This window comes from Pituophis catenifer, unplaced genomic scaffold (genome assembly GCF_029215685.1).
Source record: "Pituophis catenifer annectens isolate HBS135680 unplaced genomic scaffold, rPitCat1.0.hap2 SCAF_2, whole genome shotgun sequence".
Classification (NCBI taxonomy): domain Eukaryota; kingdom Metazoa; phylum Chordata; class Lepidosauria; order Squamata; family Colubridae; genus Pituophis; species Pituophis catenifer.
In genome coordinates, this window is record NW_027256882.1 from 27,690,146 (window position 1) to 27,708,854 (window position 18,709).

Genomic DNA, 18,709 nt, shown 5'->3' on the forward strand with positions numbered 1-18,709 from the left:
TTTCAGAGGCTTTTTTTCCTGCCATTTCAGAGGCTTTTTTTCTGAAGTTCTGTTTTGGAGGCTTTTTTTTTTTGGAAGCTCCGTTTCAAAGGCTTTTTTTTTTCTGAAACTCCGTTTCAGTTTTAGAGGCTTTTTTCAGCCCCTGAAACCTCTGTTTCAGAGGTTGGGCGGGGCTACATTCGGAATATAAGACGCACCCAGATTTTCACCCTTTTGGGGGGGGGGGAAGGCACATCTTATACTCCAAAAAATATGGTAAGCTCAAATATTGAAAGACAGCTATAATGTCCCTCCTATTGACCCTTTATCATCTTTGTTGCTATTCTGTGCACATTTTCCAGGGTTTCAACATTTTTATACCATGGTGACCAGCACTTGACACAGTATTCTAAGTGTGGTATCACCAGCACTGCATAAAGCAATTCTATCTCTTCTTGTTGTCTTGACATTATTCCTCTGTTGATACAACCTAGGACTGCATTGACTTTTATTGGCAGCACAATACTGCCCTTTTGGAGATCTCCTGGAGACAGCCACCATTTTCAGTGCACCCACAACTCCTTAACAGTCTAGTCTTAAGGTAGCAAAACAGAACAGTTTGTCCCACTCCCAGTGACCCAGAAACAGCCACCATATTGACACAGAGGCAGCCATGGCAAAATGGCAGCTCCTTCCGCAAGTCCACTGCATGGTCCAGGGATGAATCTTGGGCACAGTCAAAATAACGGCTCTTTCCATAAGGCAGTCACACAACCCAGAGATGTATGTCCTGTCCTCTTTCCCCACATGAGATTCAGAAATCTTCAAAAGGTATGGAGGAGGAGACTGTGATGCCTGGTAGGTGGGAGTCAGGCCTAAGGATTGCAGGGATCCAGTAGAAGTGGAGACCCTATGGGGGAGGAATGGCCTATGGCAGGGGTGGCGAGCCTTTTCGGCACCAAGTGCCCAAACTGCAACCCAAAACCCACTTATTTATCGCAAAGTGCCAACATGGCAATTTAACCTGAATAATGAGATTTTACTATCTAAAATAATGATAAACAAGGCAGAGTTCAGCTAATCGTTCTAACAAAAATGTGATAAATGCACTTTTATGCCCCCTTTTTTCCTGCTTTTGAAATATTACGTTTAGCAACAATAAAAAAAAAACTTGTGATATATTTCTTTTCCCCTCCTTTTTCTTTCCCACCTTTCTCTTTCCCCTCTCAATCTCTTTCCCTCCTTCCCCTTTCTCTTCTCCCTCTTTCTCTTTACTGCTCCCTCCCCTTTCTCTCTCGCTTCTCCCTTTTCCCCCTCCCTCACTTTTTCCCTCCCTCTCTGTCTCCCCCCCTTTTCCCCCTCCTTTCTCTTTTCCTCCTTCCCTCTCTCTTTCTCTTTCCCTCTCTTTTTCCCCTCGGGGGGGGTCACTCCAGCCCAGCTCTGTTGCATTTCTCACCATTGTTTGTGGGACTAGAAATGCCACGTGAAACAGCCTTCCACCTTCATCGCGTTACATTTGCTGTTGGTGCCTTGCGCAGCAGCACAATGAAATTTAGCCCACTTCCAAATGGGGGAGATGGGGTCCCCACCTTCTCCTGGAGCCCATGACGAAGGAGAAGCCACACCGGACAAGGAGGGGTGTGTGCCGGGGGTGTTGCCGCCGCCTGTCTCTTTAAATCACACCTCTTTGTCACCACACGTTCTCTTCCCCCCCCCCCAAGTGAGCCTGTCCTCAGTAGAAAGCACACGTGGCAGGCTCCTCTCAAGGGCCTGAGTGTAACAAACCAATTGAGAAGGATGGGGGGGGCGATAAGGTAAGGAGGAGGAATGGAGGCATCTCGGCTCACTCTCACCTCCCACCCAGATGACTTTTCCAGCAGAGCTGTGTTGGGATGCCCCGCCTTTCTCTCCCTCTCTCTCTCTCCCCCCAGGGGAGGGAAAGGAACCCCTGAACAGGTGATGGAGGGTGGGAATCTGACATCTGTCCACAGGCTGACGAGTCCAGGAGCAGCCTACCCACAAAGCCCAGCTGGCCGGAGGGATGTGGGGCATCCTTGGGGCATCCCAACACAGGCAGCTCTGCCGGAAAAACTATCCGGGAGGCGAGAGCAAGCCAAGATGCCTCTGTTTCTCCTCCTTACCTTATTCCCCCCCCACAAATCCTTTCCCAATTGGTTTGTCCTGCTTGGGCCTGCTGGTGGCAGCAACTGACAGCAGTTATGGAGAGGAGCCTGCCACGCACACTCTCTACCAAGGACAGGCCCATTTCAGGGTGGCACGGGGAACGGAGCACGTGTGGTGATGAAGAGGTGTGATTTAAAGAGATAGGCGAGCCAGGGTGGGGGAGAGAAGCAGCGAAGCGACGGCAACAGCCCCAGCACACACCCCTCCTCGCCCAGTGCAGCTGCCAGGGCTTCCCCTTCTCCCTCGCCACCGTCTCCTCCCCAGAGGCCTCTATGAGGTACCAGTGTGCAACCTAGCGGTGGCAGCGATTCTCCTCAGGCGATGCTCTCTCCTTTTTCTCTGAGGAGAATCTTCGCCCAGCAGCCCAGCGGGGAAGCGGGGCATCCGGGAGGCCAGAACGAGCCAAGACTCCACAGGGTTGCATTTTGGTTCCGCATCGTCATTGGCTCCATGAGGACAAACTCCAAACTCTGAAATAGCCACTGTGAAGCTTAACAACTTGCACATTCATTTGACAACTTCATCAGTAAAAGAAGGGGGTGGGGGTAATTCAGCAAAATGATCAGGCCAGTATTCAGAGTCTATTTCTCACCTACACTCTCAATGGGAGTTCAGAAATGAAATTCAAACCTTCTCCAAACTTGTCAACAAACAGGACACTGATACAGTTTCTCCCCTGTGTGAGTCCTCTGGTGTTTAACCAGGCTGGAATTCTTAGTGAAACTTTTCCCACAGTCGGGACATTCAAAAGCTTTCTCTCCTGTGTGTGTCATCTGGTGATTTGTGAGCTGTAATTTTGTAATGAAAGTGTTCCCACAATGAGGACATTCAAAGGGTTTCTCTCCTGAGTGAGTCCTCTGGTGTTTCACCAGGCTGGAATTCTTAGTGAAACTTTTCCCACAATCAAGACATTCAAAGGGCTTATCTCCTGTGTGAGCCCTCTGGTGTTTCACCAGGTTGTAATTCTGACAGAATCTTTTGCCACAAACAGGGCACTCATATGGTTTCTCTCCTGTATGAGTTCTCTGGTGTCTCATCAGGCGGCTTTTATGACTGAACCTTTTCCCACAGAAAGGGCATTCAAAGGGTTTGTCTCCTGTGTGTGTCCTCTGGTGACTCATGAGCTGAATTTTGTTAATGAAACTTTCACCGCAATATGGACACTGATATGATTTCCCTCCTGTATGAGTCCTCTGGTGTTTCACCAGGTTGGAATTGTCACTGAAACTTTTGCCACAAACTGGACATTCATACGGTTTCTCTCCTGTATGAGTTCTCTGGTGTTTCATCAGCCGGCTTTTGTGACTGAAACTTTTCCCACAGAAAGGGCATTCAAAGGGCTTATCTCCTGTGTGTGTCCTCTGGTGACTCATGAGATGGAATTTTCTTATGAAGCATTCCCCACAATATGGACACTGATATGATTTCTTTCCTGTGTGAGTCCTCTGGTGTTTCACCAGGATGGAATTGCAAACAAAATTTTTCCCACAAACCGAACACTTATATGGTTTCTCCCCTGTGTGAGTCCCCTGGTGTATCACCAGGCTGGAATTGTGCTTGAAACCTTTCCCACAAAGAGCACATTGAAATGGTTTCTCTCCCGTGTGAGTCCTCTGGTGTTTCACCAGGCTGGAATTGTCAATGAAACTTTTCCCACAAACCGGACACTCATATGGTTTCTCTCCTGTGTGAGTCCTCTGGTGTATCACCAGTTGGGAACTGTGACTGAAACTTTTCCCACAAAGAGCACACTGAAATGGTTTCTCTCCTGTGTGTGTCCTCTGGTGACAGATAAAGTTGTATTTTGTAATGAAACTTTTCCCACAAAGAGAACATTGAAATGGTTTCTCTCCTGTGTGAGTCTTCTGGTGTTTCACCCGGTTGGAATTGTCAATGAAACTTTTCCCACAAACTGGACACTCATACGGTTTCTCTCCTGTGTGAGTCCTCCGGTGAATCACTAGGCTGGAGTTTTGTCTGAAACTTTTCCCACAATCAGGACATTCAAACGGTTTCTCCCCTGTGTGAGTCCTCTGGTGACTGATGAACTTGTATTTTTTAATGAAACTTTTCCCACAATCAGAACATTCAAAGAGTTTCTCTCCTGTATGAGTCTTCTGGTGAGTCACTAGACAGGAGCTATAACTGAAACTTTTCCCACAGTCAGGACATTCTAAAGGTTTCTCTCCTGTATGAATCCTCTGGTGTTTAACCAGGCTGGAATTCCCACTGAAACATTTCCCACAGTCAGGACAGTCATATGATTTCTTTTTTGTGTACATCTTCTAGTGTATCACCAGACCGGAGTTCAGACTGAAACTTTTCCCACAATGAGACCAGGTTTCTTCCTGGTGTAAGTTCTCTAATGGATCACCAAGTTGCCAAGCTCACTACATTGGAAGCTCTTGTAGATCTTCTCTCCTCTGTGGGTCCTTGTGAACCACAAGGGAGCTGTTCTGACTAAAGCTTTGGCCACATTAGTATTGCTTTTCTCTAATGTAGATCATTTCATGCATACTCAGTTGTAATTTGAAATCTGCGTTTTGCCCACAATAGACGCATCTGTAGAGCTGCAAAAGGGGATCACACGACCCTAAAACACAGCAACTATCATAAATGGGAGCTGCCAAGCATTCAAATATAAATTACGTGACCATTGGGCTGCTGCAATAGTCATAAGTATGAAAAACAGTCATAAGTCAGTTTTTTCAGGGCCGTTGTAACTTCGGTCACTAAATGAAGTATTGTAAGTTGAGGACTACATATAATGTATCCTTGAGTTCTGCATACTCTACTTTTTCCAGTTCAAAATCTCTTTTTGATCACCTGCTGGGGAAGAAGAATAATTTTGGGGTTTTCTTGAGCTTGTTTGGAGGTTCTAGCAGGGGAGCGCAGCTATCGTATACCCTTGACCGAAGATTGGTACACTCCTTCTATCTGGGATGGTCGTCCTCTTCCACCGAGCGCGCAGCTTTGGGAGGGACACACATGGAGCGGTGAGGGAGGAAGGGGACACCCACCTAGCCAGCCAGATCAGCCGAATCAACCCTGGCGATCAATGGGGTGACAGATGTCGCAGCCAGATCGCCCTCACATCCGGGGTTTTCTGAAGGAAATGGAAAATATTTTTATTTCTGGCTTGATGTGCTTTCCTTTTTAATGTTGCTTGTTATTCTGTTGTCCAGAGTGCTCTTATTGGCATCCTCTTTGCCTGTAAGATTCAAAGAAATGTGTAAGTTTTATTCTTTATAAAATGGTTGCAGAAGATGTGGAAAAAGAAAATATATATGGCACAATAACGGTGGAAAGCAAAAATGCCACAATGTTAAAATAACCTTAACTAATTATATTTCACACATTGAAGATTACAGAGATCGAAGTTCACATTTGCATTCAACCATGAAACGCTCTTGTTGACTTGAGTCAATACATATTCTTAGTACAGCAATTATTGGATAGAATCACTGTAATTAAGATGAATACAACATATAACAGAACTAGCTGAATACCTGTGCTCCGCTATGAAACTATGTGATAAATAATAATAAATATAAAATTTATAATAAATGATAAATCGACACTTACAGTTTGAAAATTAATGAGTAGTTACGATCGGCTTCTCCTCTCCCCTTCTCTCCTTCAGGCTTGCCCCACAGAAGCCTCCCCTATCCTATCCCCTTCTCTCCCTCAGGCTTGCCCCACAGAAGCCAACCCTATCCTATCCCCTTTTCTCCCTCAGGCTTGCCCCACAGAAGCCTCCCTTATCCTATCCTATCCTATCCTATCCTATCCTATCCTATCCTATCCTATCCTATCCTATCCTATCCTACCCTACCCTACCCTACCCTACCCTACCCCCCTTTTCTCCCTCAGGCTTGTCCAACAGAAGCCTCCCCTATCCTATCCCCTGCTTGCTGCTGTGAAAGGAAAATTGAAACTCCTCTCCTCTGCTTGTGTTTTGCATTTGGAACAGATTTCTTTTCAGGTGGGGAGGGGGAGAAGAACTCCTTAGCATCAGAGCGTGTTAATAATAATATAGGAAGTACTAATCCTCTGACGGTCATTTTGAAAAATCCTTTCTTAGTGAGCACCTAGAAGCCAAGAGGAACATATGTGACAAATTTCAAGTTTATAGGCTCTACAGTTCTGGAGATTTTGTCATGATGCATGAGTGATATTTTGCTTTTATATATATATATAGATAGATAATAGAGTTAGAAGGGACTTTGGAGGTCTTCTAGCCTACTCTTTGCTCTACCATTTCAGACAAGTGGCTGTTGAATCTCTGTTTGAAAGCCTCCAGTGATGGGGCACCCAAAACTTCTGAAGGCACGTTATTCCATTAGTTGATTGCTGTAATTGTTAGGAATTTTCTCTTTAGTTCTATGTTGTATCTCTCTTTGGTTAGTTTCCATCCATTGTTTCTTTTGATACTTTGGAAAATGGATGGACTTGACTTTTTCTTTATTGGAGCCCCTGAGATACTGGAACACTGCTGTTACGTCTCCGCTAATACTTCTCATTAGACTAGACATACCCAATTCCTGTAACCATTCTTTGTATGTTTTAGCCTCCAGCACCTGAATTACCAAAGATACATTTTCTGTTTCAGACTTTACCAATACTTGTAAGTGATACTCCATTTAAACAATGGCAGTTGGAGATCTCTAAGTATATATGGCAAGGGAATAAACAATATAAATTATTCCAAGACGGTAAGGAAAGAGGAGGCTGGGTTTACCAGATTTGAAATTGTACTTTGATCCTTGTTTTGTCTGGCAAAAAGAGTGGGTGACTCTCCAAGAAGTTACTTGAGTAGAGGGTGATGAATTAAGATTTTGAAGGCACAACTATTTATGGTATGATATGGTTAGGGAATCATATAAAGGCAATGAATTTTGGAAATATAAAGAAGAGCTTTTTATCATTTATGGTTGGCATGTCACAAAGCAAAAGAAATGGAGTAAGATACACATCTTAACACAGAAGACTATTAAAGTGAATATAAAATAAAACTAGATAGTTTATTAGGCTTAATGGATAAAGAAGTTGAAAAGAATGGAATATAGATGTTATACATGTCGATGGATGCAAGAATGCTTTGGGTACAAAAATGGAAGAATATTTTCATTCCCACAATGGATGAATGGATGAAATACCTGATGGCGTTAGCAGAGATAGCTAAAGTGATTGCTTTGATTTAAGAAAAGAACACTATTTTGTTTCTACATGGAAACTGCTTTTGGACTTCGATCTTGAGATAAAAAATGAAAGTTTGATTTTGGATTTTGTTGATTAGATAATTTTGTTGTTATAAAAGTGGCTACTTTATATTATCATATAAAAGTAAATAGTTGAGGTTTTATATTAGTACCTTATTCTAGTGCACCAAAAGGAGTCAGAAGTCAATGCTTTTCTTTTTCTTTTCCCCTTAACCCTACTCTTTTCTCGCTCCTCCTTTTCCTCCCTTCTACCATTATTTTCATTTTTCTTTGCACTTCTGTATTTTATATTTTGAGCAACTAATAAAAATTTTGTGAAGAAAAAAAAAGCAAATTCTTAGCACTGGAAAGGTTACTATGAAATATATCAGGAAGTGCTGGGGATAGATTATACAATTGTAGATATATACAAAGAGCAGAGGTGGCGCAGTGGTTAAAGTGCAGTACTGCAGCTACTCCAGCTGACTGCTAGTTCAGCAGATCAAATCTCACCGGCTCAAGGTTGACTTAGCCTTCCATCCTTCCGAGGTGGGTAAAATGAGGATGCAGATTGTTGGGGGCAATATGTTGTTCAGAGTCCTCGGAGAGTGGGCGGCATAGAAATACGAATAATAAATAAATAAATAAATATATGCATACAGAGAAAAATAGAAACAAACAAACACACAAATGTATATATCTGGAAAATCCATGTTTTCAGCCTGAAAAATGTCCCAAAATGGTTACAGTCAAACCTTTCAAACTACTTTTAGAGATGTGGGGCTTTAACTGATGAAATGATGCTTAAAGCCTCTACAAGATTTGAAGTACCCATTTTGCCCATGGAAGTTCTGAGATCCAAATAAGGGCAGAAAATACTTTCCACAACTACTCCGGTGACATTCCTATTGAAGCAGTCCTCATTTACTGACTGCATTTGGGCCTGGCATCTGTGTCACTATGCAGCCTGATCACGAAGCATGATGCCATGTGAGAGTGCCAACTTAATCTGTTCCTCTGCAGTTGAGGGTGATCAAAGGCAATTTCACCTGTGGCTTGCAACCTCCTGCCAGCATCCCCACTGATTTTCCTTGTGTGAAGCCAGCTGGGAAGGTCACAAATGGGGATCAGGAGTGTGGGATGCTGCAACCATCATAGATGTATACAGGTTGGCAGAAACAAAATTACTGCAACTCCTTTTCCTGCACCTTCATAACCACAGGAACTGCTGACTTGGTCAGGTCACTGAAGAAGTGCTACGATGAACATAAATTTCTGGACCAGGTCTTCATTTGCTTTTGCAGGGCCATAGTAACTTTGAAGGCTCATGAAACAAATGGTAAGCGAGGACTACCTATACAAACTGAACATCCCAAAAGGTCCTCAGTAGTTGAACCTGGTTAATACATGGAGGGGGCACCAATAGGAAATACCATGCTTGTTGGCTAGACATGGAAGTAAAAAATCAAAAAGACATAGTGGCAGATTATTGCCAAGAAAACATAACAGGGTCAACTATGCTGGACTTAATACTTACTAAGAGAGAAGACATGAAAGGGCAACAAACATATTTGGGGGCTTGAGGCTAAAACATATAAAGAGGGTTGCAGGAGTTGGGTATGTCTAGTCTACAGAATAGAAAGAGAAGGAGGAGGGGTGAAATGATAGAAGTCTTCCAATATTTGAGGGGCTGCCACAAAGAAGAGGGGCTCAACTTCTTCTCCAGAGCATCTGAAGGCAGAACAGGGAACAATGGATGGAAATGAATCGAGGAGAGAAGCAACCTGGAAACAAGGAGACATTTCCTGACTGTGAGAACAATTAACCGGTTTGCCTGCAGAAGTTGTGGTTGCTCCATCTCTGGAGGCTTTGAAGAAGAGGCTGGACAGCCATGTGCCTCAAATGTATAAGGTCTCCTGCTGGAGCAAGGGGCTGGACTAGATGACCTCAAAGATCCCTTCCAACTGTTATTCTTCATTCTAGTTGTTTCTCTGCTTCCAGGCCGTGGAGGGAACCAAACAGCCTGACTTGCTCCCGGATTCTCCTCCGACCTGCCCTCAACTCACCTTCCAGCTGATGCTTCCATCCTTGGAATAAGCGACAGAGCCTCTCTGCACGCCACTCTCCTCTCCTCTCCTGTTCCTTTCCGGAAGAGGAAGTTCCTCTGAGCTTCTCATCTCCTTCCATCCTTTCTAGCAATACAGCACTCGATGGTTTTAACTCCTTTAAGATCAACCGGGGAGGCCGTTATTGTACTGTTGGCTTTGCAGTCACAGTTGCTCCCTATCTGATAGGGAGGCCAAAAAACAGGCTTGCCCCATCTCTATCAATGCCATTGGCCAGATCTTCCCACTGATTACGTGCTATCAATCATGTTGCAATATTTTCAGGATCAGACTCAATAAAGATAATAGAAGTTATAGGTTTAAATATAATTCTCTTTAATCATAATAGGCATTCTATATTCGCTGAATATTCAAGATAGAAGCGAGGAAAATGGGGAGGATGGCTCCTTTTATATACAAGGGGCGGAGCCAGGAATGGGAGTGGTAAAATATGAATACATTAAAGCTCAAGTAATAAGTTAACCCCTGATGTTCCATATATACATTATTTACACATTAGAGAATAAGGCATTTACATCTGACAAATCCCCCTCTAAATGCCGGTTCGTTATACAACACCAGTTACATTCAGATTCAGGACAATATAATACATATAATTTAGAAGTTAAATATTTGTGTTGTTTAGAAGGTAAGGGTTTTGTTAATATGTCAGCTAATTGTTCAGAAGTATCACAATGTATCGCTTTGATGAATCCGTCTTGAGATAGTTGTCTCACGTGCTTAAATTTTATATCAATATGCCTGGACCTTTGTCCAATTGCATCGGATCTAGAAATTTCAATGGCCGCTTTATTATCTTCATGCATAATAAATGGTAAAGTAGGTTTCTTCCAAACATCTGTGATCAAATCATTGAACCATACAAGGTTATTTGCAGCTTTAGACAAGCAAACATATTCTGCTTCTGTGGTAGAGGTGGCTACCAGTTCTTGTTTACCAGTATACCAGTAAACTGGACAATCGTTCAATAGAAAAACATAACCAGAGGTACTCTTTCTGCATGATGTATCACCAGCCCAATCTGCATCAGCATAACAAGTAATTTTTGGTTCTTTGTCATTATTGGGTTCCAATATTAAACAAAAATCTAATGTACTTTTCAGATATCTTAAAATTCTTTTGACAGCTTCCCAATGATACAAGGTTGGTTTGCTAACATATCTTGACAATAAATTGAGAGGTAATGCAATATCTGGCCTAGTCCAATTAGATATATAAAGGAGTGAACCTATAACTGATCTGTAAAATGTGTTGTCTTTAAACTCAGGGGAAGATTCATCATTGTTTCTAAGAAAATCAGTTTGCATAGGTGTGTCACATGTTTTGGCATTATTTAAGTTACATTTGTTTAGGAGTTCAATGATTTTATCTTTTTGAGTAAGTTTGAATCCCCTTTTTGTTTTGTTAATTTGTACACCAAGGTATTTATTCACTCTACCTAGTGATTTCAATGAGAAGTGTTCGTTTAACTTATTTACAAAGATTTCCCTGCTCTCTTTATGCTTTCCAATATATAAAATATCATCCACATAAATTAATACAAATTCAATATGATCATTACTCTTTTTTACAAAGAAACAGTTATCAGCAGTGGTGGCGTTGAAATCCATGGTCTTTAGTACTTTTACCAAACAATCGTACCATCTTTTGCCAGATTGCTTCAATCCGTACAGACTCTTATTTAGTAACCAAATTTCGTTCTTATTAGTGTATTGACTGTGTGGTGCTCTTACATATATTTCCTTATCTAATTTTGCATGTAAGTATGCAGTCTGTATGTCATATTGAAACACGTCTAGATTGAGTGCAGATGCTACTACAAGAGCTGTTTTGACACTCTCTGTTCTCACTGTGGGTGAATATGTGTCAGTATAGTCTTCTGGATATTTTTGTGCATAACCTTGTGCAACTAGTCTGGCCTTGTATAAGGTATTACCTCCTTCTAAATTCTTAATTTTATAAATCCACCTGGTACCTATAATTGTTTTATCCTTAGGTGCGATCGCAGGTGTGAATACATTTAATCCTTGTAAACTTTTCATTTCTTTTTCCATAGCTAGTTCCCATTTTTCTCTTTCTTCACGGGGAAGTTTCAATACTTCCTCATATGTATTAGGTGTTATTTGTTCTCCATCCATATGCATAATATAATCTTTGTATTTATTTGGTATTTGGTTTCTATTATTTCTAATATTTCTTTCAGGTTTGCTATGGTTGTCATGCAAATATCTGGCTTCCTTTTTTGTTAATGTGTCTGTCTTTATTTTATGCTGACTATTTGTCCAAGTTTTGGTTTTGTTCTTACTTTTGTTAATATTTTGATTTTCTGTTGTTCCTTCCTCGCAAGATATATTATCTTTGCTTTTATTAGGAAAAATTTCATTAAGGTGCAACTTAGACCAATTGGCCTGCTCATGAAACACAGCTGTTCTGGATACTATAAATTTGTTATTATTATCGATGAATCTGTACCCTTTGGTTCCAGTTTCGTATCCCATGAATCTTAATCTCCTGGATACGTTTTCTCCCTTTCTCCTCAATTGTTTAGGTATGTGCACGTCTGCAGTAACTCCAAATATGTGCATGTGTGCTAATTTAGGTTTTCTATTGTACATCACCTCATATGGTGTCTTATTCACAATACTGGACCATGTTCTATTTTGAGTGTAATTTGAATAATGTAAGGCTTCTGACCAAAATTGTTTGCCTAAACCAGCATCCTCTAATGTGCATCTAATCATGGTTTGTAGTGTGGAGTTCTTTCTCTCTGCAATCCCATTTTGAAAGGCAGAAAATGGATTGGACGTGAAATGTAGCATCCCTCTATCCTTTAACCATTGGGAGAATTCTTTAGACATGAATTCACATCCCCTATCTGTCATAATTTGTTTTATTCTGATATTATGTTGTGTTTCTATGCGTTTGTAGAATTCCTTAAATTTCTGAAAAGTTTCATCCTTGTGCTTTAATGTGTAAACAAAACCATAGCGACTGTAATCATCCACTATTGTTAGGAAGTAACGTTTTCTATAGGTAATTGATGGAGTTAATGGACCAACTAAGTCCATATGTACCAAATCAAAAATATTGTTAGTTGATCTGTTAGATTTTTTTGGTCTAGGACTGGTTTTTAGTTTGGTGGATTTACATACTGAGCATTCTAAATAATTTTCACAATTTTTTATTTTTACACCTTCTGCGTGTTCAGTCATTTTTTGTACTACAGGAAAGCTAGCATGTCCTAACTTCCTATGTAAGATATGAGCACACTCATCATGAATTGGTTTACCTATTTTTGGTTTCTTCTCATTGTGTGTATTTTTGTTATCATGAGTTAATTTACATTCATCATTGTCACTGTTACTGACATTTTCATCATCTGCTTCAATACAATCTTCCATATTTGAATCAATGTTATGTAACCATCTTTCTTTGGTTATCAGATAGGGTAGACCCCCTTTTATCATCACAGTGCCTACATTTGTTTTGTTCTTTTCTATAGTTGCTTTCCCCTTTGAGAAAACTATATTGATGTCAGATTCTCTGCTTAGTTTTATAGCACTTAGTATGTTGTGAGGTATTTCTGGGATTAATAATACCCCCTCTATTTTCCCTAAACCAGGCAAGGTCACATTTCCTCTGCCTAATACTTGAACCTTTTCTTGATTAGCTACCTTTATCACAAACTTATCTTCTGTAAATGAAGATAATATACTTTTGTTATTAGTGGTGTGATTTGTTGCACCAGAATCAATAAGCCAATTATTGTTCTCATCTTGTTGTGTTTTGGTGCTGTCTTGTTTATTTAGCCCATTTAGTGACCCAGATTTTCTCTCTTTTGAATTTTCTCTACCCCCTCTACTTTCTCTGTAGTTTGGTGGACTTCTATATTTGTGTCTATAATTGTATTTGCTCCTATATTCTGGCCTATGTCTCTCCCTTGGGACTTTGGGACAGTCTCTTCTACTGTGTTCCCTGGATCCACAATTGTGGCATCTAAAGGCTTCATTATATTTATCTTGAAAGACTACTTTCCTAAAAGATTTGTGTTCTGTTTGGTTACTGGAACGATTTTTTCTTGAATTGTCTTCTGCTATCAATTTGTTAGATAGACTTTCTATTGATAAATATCCCAAATTAATGGTATCTAAGTGTGACATAAAGCTATCCCATGATGGATCAAGTGAATTGATAATAACACTTTTCATAGTTTGATCTGAAATCACTTCCCCCCTCAATTGCAGCTCAGCTCTTATTTTGTTTAGATTTATCAAATGTTCACTTATAGAAACCCCTGGTTTCACTCTAGAAGAAAAGAAATCCTTAGACATTCTTGTGGTTGTGGCTACGCTATCGCTGTGAAATAGATTAAACATGCATTGAATTATTTCTGATACAGTTAGGTTTGGTTTGATGCTATGATACATTGCAGGAGACACGCTAGAAATTATTATGAAAAATGCTCTATGATGTAAATAGTCTATTTTTAAAGTCCAAGGTCTTCTTGGAGGACTAGTTATAAAGAATAGTAAATTTTCTTTCATAAAAATAACCTGAAGCTGTTGGTACCACTCTTGTAAATTAATGCCATCAACTCTAAGTTTTGGGAAGTCACTGGGTAAGTTCCCCACATTATTTTGTCCATTACTTACAACCTGAGGCAGTCCGTGGTCTCTCAAGTGCAGGAAATTACAGAACGGCATTGGGATGCTTGTAACGAGTCTGCGCGGTTCTCTGGCCAGTTCAAGTCTTTCGGGGCCGTCTACGTAGTTTTGCACATGCGCGTTGCTCATTTCTTCTTTGGCGCCGTTGTGGAAGGTTCTCTCCATTTCAGCTCTCTCGATCCGCTCCTCTTCAGATGAGTCGGTCTCTGGCTCGGTTTTTGGGGCTTTGGTGATGGCGGCGGTTCTTCTCTTTCTCTTGTGTGTGCTGGCACTCGATTCTGTCTGCGGTGTAGGGCGGAATCGGCATGGCTCTCTGGGCTCGGGTGTCGTCGTTTTCGAAGTCAGGATGGGAGCGTGCAGGTCTTGAGTTGTCGGTTTGATTTCTTGTTTCTTCGTCGATGTCTTGGAGATTTTCAATCTTGGCCCAAAAGCAGCAAAAAGCGTTTTCATTGCTGACTTTACTTGAGACTTTGTTAAATCGTCTTCACTTTCTGATTTTGGTTCATCTGAAGAGTTTGAGACTTCTTTTTCACTTTCTTCGTCTGATAGTGTTTTTCGCGCCAGAAATTTTGAATTGAGCGTTTTGATTGGCTCTGCTTCACTCTCTTTTGAAGTTCGTTGAAACCAAGATGGCTGCCGTTCAAAATTTCGCGCGGGGTCACATCTTTTCTTTTTTACAACTATTTTCTCAGTAGTCATTTCACTCACAGTTTTTTGATCTTTGGGTTTTTCTTTAATGACGTTTTTCTCTCTCGCTGCTCCGCTGTTCCTCAGCATCTCCTGGAGGTCCGCGATGAGGCTTTCATCATTCTTTTGGCTTTTTAGTATTTTTAATATTTCTGACCTGAGTTCGTTATTTTCTATCTCGATTTCTTCCTGGTCGTTATTTTCACTCATCAGTTCTTCTTCTTCAGTGGTGTATTCTTCGGATTCTCTCGAAATCGCATTAGTGGATTCGTTGATCATCTCTTGATCAGTTTCTATTTCTTTGCTGTAGGCCCTGGTGTTGGGCCTATCTTTCTTGGACATTTTTAATTACTTATTGAGTCAATTAACCATCCTCTGCTACCAGCTTGTTGCAATATTTTCAGGATCAGACTCAATAAAGATAATAGAAGTTATAGGTTTAAATATAATTCTCTTTAATCATAATAGGCATTCTATATTCGCTGAATATTCAAGATAGAAGCGAGGAAAATGGGGAGGATGGCTCCTTTTATATACAAGGGGCGGAGCCAGGAATGGGAGTGGTAAAATATGAATACATTAAAGCTCAAGTAATAAGTTAACCCCTGATGTTCCATATATACATTATTTACACATTAGAGAATAAGGCATTTACATCTGACAAATCATTTTCAGTCTCCTAGCAACCGACCTTTGCAGCTGAGCCAAGTGAAACAGTGAAATATGTACTTAGTTGGTGAAGATTAGCTGTATGCTTCCTCTTTTCTGTGTCAGTCCTTCAAATACTGCAAGACTGCTATCATATCACCCCAGTCCATTGATGGAATTCAATTTTTTTTTTACTACCGGTTCTTGTGGGCGTGGCTTGGTGGGCGTGGCAGGGGAAGGATACTGCAAAATCCCCATTCCCTCCCCACTCCTGGGGGAAGGATATTGAAAAATCTCCATTCCCACCCCACTCTGGGGCCAGCCAGAGATTGTATTTGCCGGTTTTCCAAACTATTCAAAATTTCTGCTACTGGTTCTCCAGAACCTGCTGAATTTTACCTCTGCCCCAGTCCTTCTCTCTGTTATCCAATTCCTACATTTGTTCATCCTATGTTTTACACTCCAGTCCCCTAAATGCCTTTGTTGTTGTTCTTCACTGCACTCTTTCTACAGTCTGAACCAGTGGTGAAATCTAAAATTTGTTACTACCGGTTCTGTGAGCGTAGCTTGGTGGGTGGGGGGAGGGGTAATGTGACTGGGTGGGTGTGGCCAATTTTTTTTTAACTTTTAAAAGCATTTTTTCTACAACCTCTTCCCACGAAAAAATGCTTTTAAAAGTAAAAAAAAAAAGCTTCTGATGATCGCGTGGCTCAGCTGGGATCGTCAGAGGCTTTTCAAAGCATTTTTTTCTGCAACCTCTTGGCTGAAGAGGTTGTAAAAAAATGCTTTCAAAAGGCTCTGACAATCCCAGCTGAGTTACCTGATCGGCAGAGGCTTTTTTTCTTTTAAAAGCTTTTGACGATCCCAGCTGAGCTGCGTGATCATCAGAGGCTTTTTTTTTTCTTTTAAAAGCATTTTTTCGGCCAAAGAGGTTGTAGAAAAAATGCTTTTAAAAGTAAAAAAAAGCCTCTGATGATTGTGCGGCTCAGCTGGACGTGTGTGGGAGGGGGGCAGGGATTTTTGCTACCGGTTCTCCGAACCACCCACCTCCATCGCTACTAGATCGGGCGATCCGGTCTGAACTGGGAGCATTTCACCCCTAGTCTGCACACTTATTTTGTATCCTGGTGATCAAAACCGGATGCAATATTCAAAGTGTAGTCTTACCTATACAGTATAACACAGTACTAACACTTCAGGTGATCTTGACACTATCCCTCTGGTGCTGCAGACTAGGACTGCATTGGCTTTTTAGGCAATTACAGCACACTGCTAGCTCATATGTAAGCATTTCTAGATCCCTGTCACAGTTACTGCTCTAGAGCCACGTACAACCTCTTCTATAGATGTGCATTTAGCTTTTCTTCCCTGAGTGTAAGACCTTACTTTTCTTACCACTGAATTGCATTTTGCCAGAAAGGTCTCAGTGCTCACATGCGTCAAGACCCTTCTGGATCTTGGGCTTATCTTCTAAAGTGTTGGCTATTTCCCCTAACTGGGTGTCATCTGTAAATTTGATGAGTTCCCTTCCAATCTCTTCAGCTAAGTCATATATGAACAAACTATATATACTACATATGGTATTCAAGCTTTTGTCCCAAAGATTATTTTCAAAATGCAACTGATGAGGTGCCAGTGGCCTTTTGCCAGCTGGACAGATATGTAGCAGGGGGGATCCCAGTGACGTTCGTCACTGAGCTGATAGAAATGCAGATGGGGGTGCACATAATAACCCACTTTCATCATAGTGCTGGGTATAGAAAGACCCTTGGTGCTAAGATTAGCTTGGCTACTTCAAATAGGGTAATGGAACCCCTATTTGAACTGGAGATGGCTTCTTAAAATCCAGAGGACTAAAGCAAAAGAACAGCTGGGAAGGGACCCAGGGGCTCCAAAACCAGAAATAGCATGTCAAACTCCATAACAGCATGTCAGGGTTACGATGATTTAATAACTGACCAGCTGCTGTAAGGCTGTAATACTGAAATGATGATGCAAGGAGAATGAGTCAGCAGAGTTATCACTTTAAGAGGCTGTAAATATAAGAGAGGCCCTGTGAAGCTGTTCTCTCTCTCCATGTGTGCTTCCACTCTATAGTTGATGATTGAGTGCCTGACTTTGCCTAGTACTTGTATGTATATATTCCTTGTAGATAAACCACTGTTTGAAAGACAAACATCTGTTTACTGTATTTTGCTCCTGGGTTGTCTCAGAATAGTCACACTGTGCGCACTCTGACACAGAGTGCGTCTGGTGGGCTGTCTCAAGGTTGCCATCTGGGGCAGTCCTGAGGGGGGAAAGGAAAGGAGTAGAAGCTCTGCTGATGGGGAGGGTTAGCACCTGGATTGAATGGGGTTTAAGCGGAGGCTGAGTAATGCGCCAAGCAGCTGATGGCTGCAGAGGAAAGTGCCGATCAGCTGGAGCCCTGGAGCACGCATCAATCAGCTGAAAAGCTACCAAAAAGTAGGCATGCTGGGAGGGAGAAGACACAGCCACGTCCTGGCCATTCTCAGTATCCAGAAGGGGAGGATTATATAGGGGTGTTAAAACCAGGTGTGAAGCAGCAATGACTAGTGCTGTCCTTGATTGTAGTTACTTTGTGCCAAGTTTTCAAGCCTGCATTAAACGCATCTCATGCCAAGAACTATGTTGCTTGATGTTTTCTGGTGCTGGAGGCTCGGAACGTGACAGTAAGTCAATGCTCCATCCTTTCCCCCCCACCTTGTCTCTAGCTGTTTGCCTACCGGTTCCCTGCAGGGCATAGGAAGGCAGGGGAGCATTGTGGGAATTGCTGATGGAACAGCGACGGAGGCCACTGCCAGAGTGGCAGAGGATGTGTCCCCAGTGGTGGTCCTTCCAGCGCAGGACGATGGGGCTGCCCTGTTGGACGTACACTTCAAGGAGCATGAGATCCCCAGACATGTACAGCCGGCCCAGGTGGCATCGGTCCAGGACACAGGGCAAGAGATTGAACCCACCAGGGAATGGTGGCAGAGTTCATTGACGGTTGCTGGTTCAGGACCCCGCTACCGACACAGAATCTGTCTGGCAGCTATTTGACGTGGTGGCAGGAGAGGCGCTTGTCTGAGGGTGATGACAATAGGGAATGGAGTTATTCCACCGCACCTGGCAGTCAAATAAGGGAGCTGCTGTGGGAGCGGTTTGGTGAGGCCAGATTTTTTGATGTTGGGTCCTGGCAGTGTTGGAAATTGGGAGGGGG

At 41.9% G+C, this 18,709-nt stretch overlaps 1 pseudogene; it reads right to left on the minus strand.

Annotated features, from left to right (window-relative positions):
• The window catches only part of LOC139310037 (zinc finger protein 850-like), a 37,029-nt pseudogene extending 18,618 nt beyond the window's left edge, over window positions 1-18,411 (minus strand).
• Window positions 18,412-18,709: the final 298 nt, after the last annotated feature.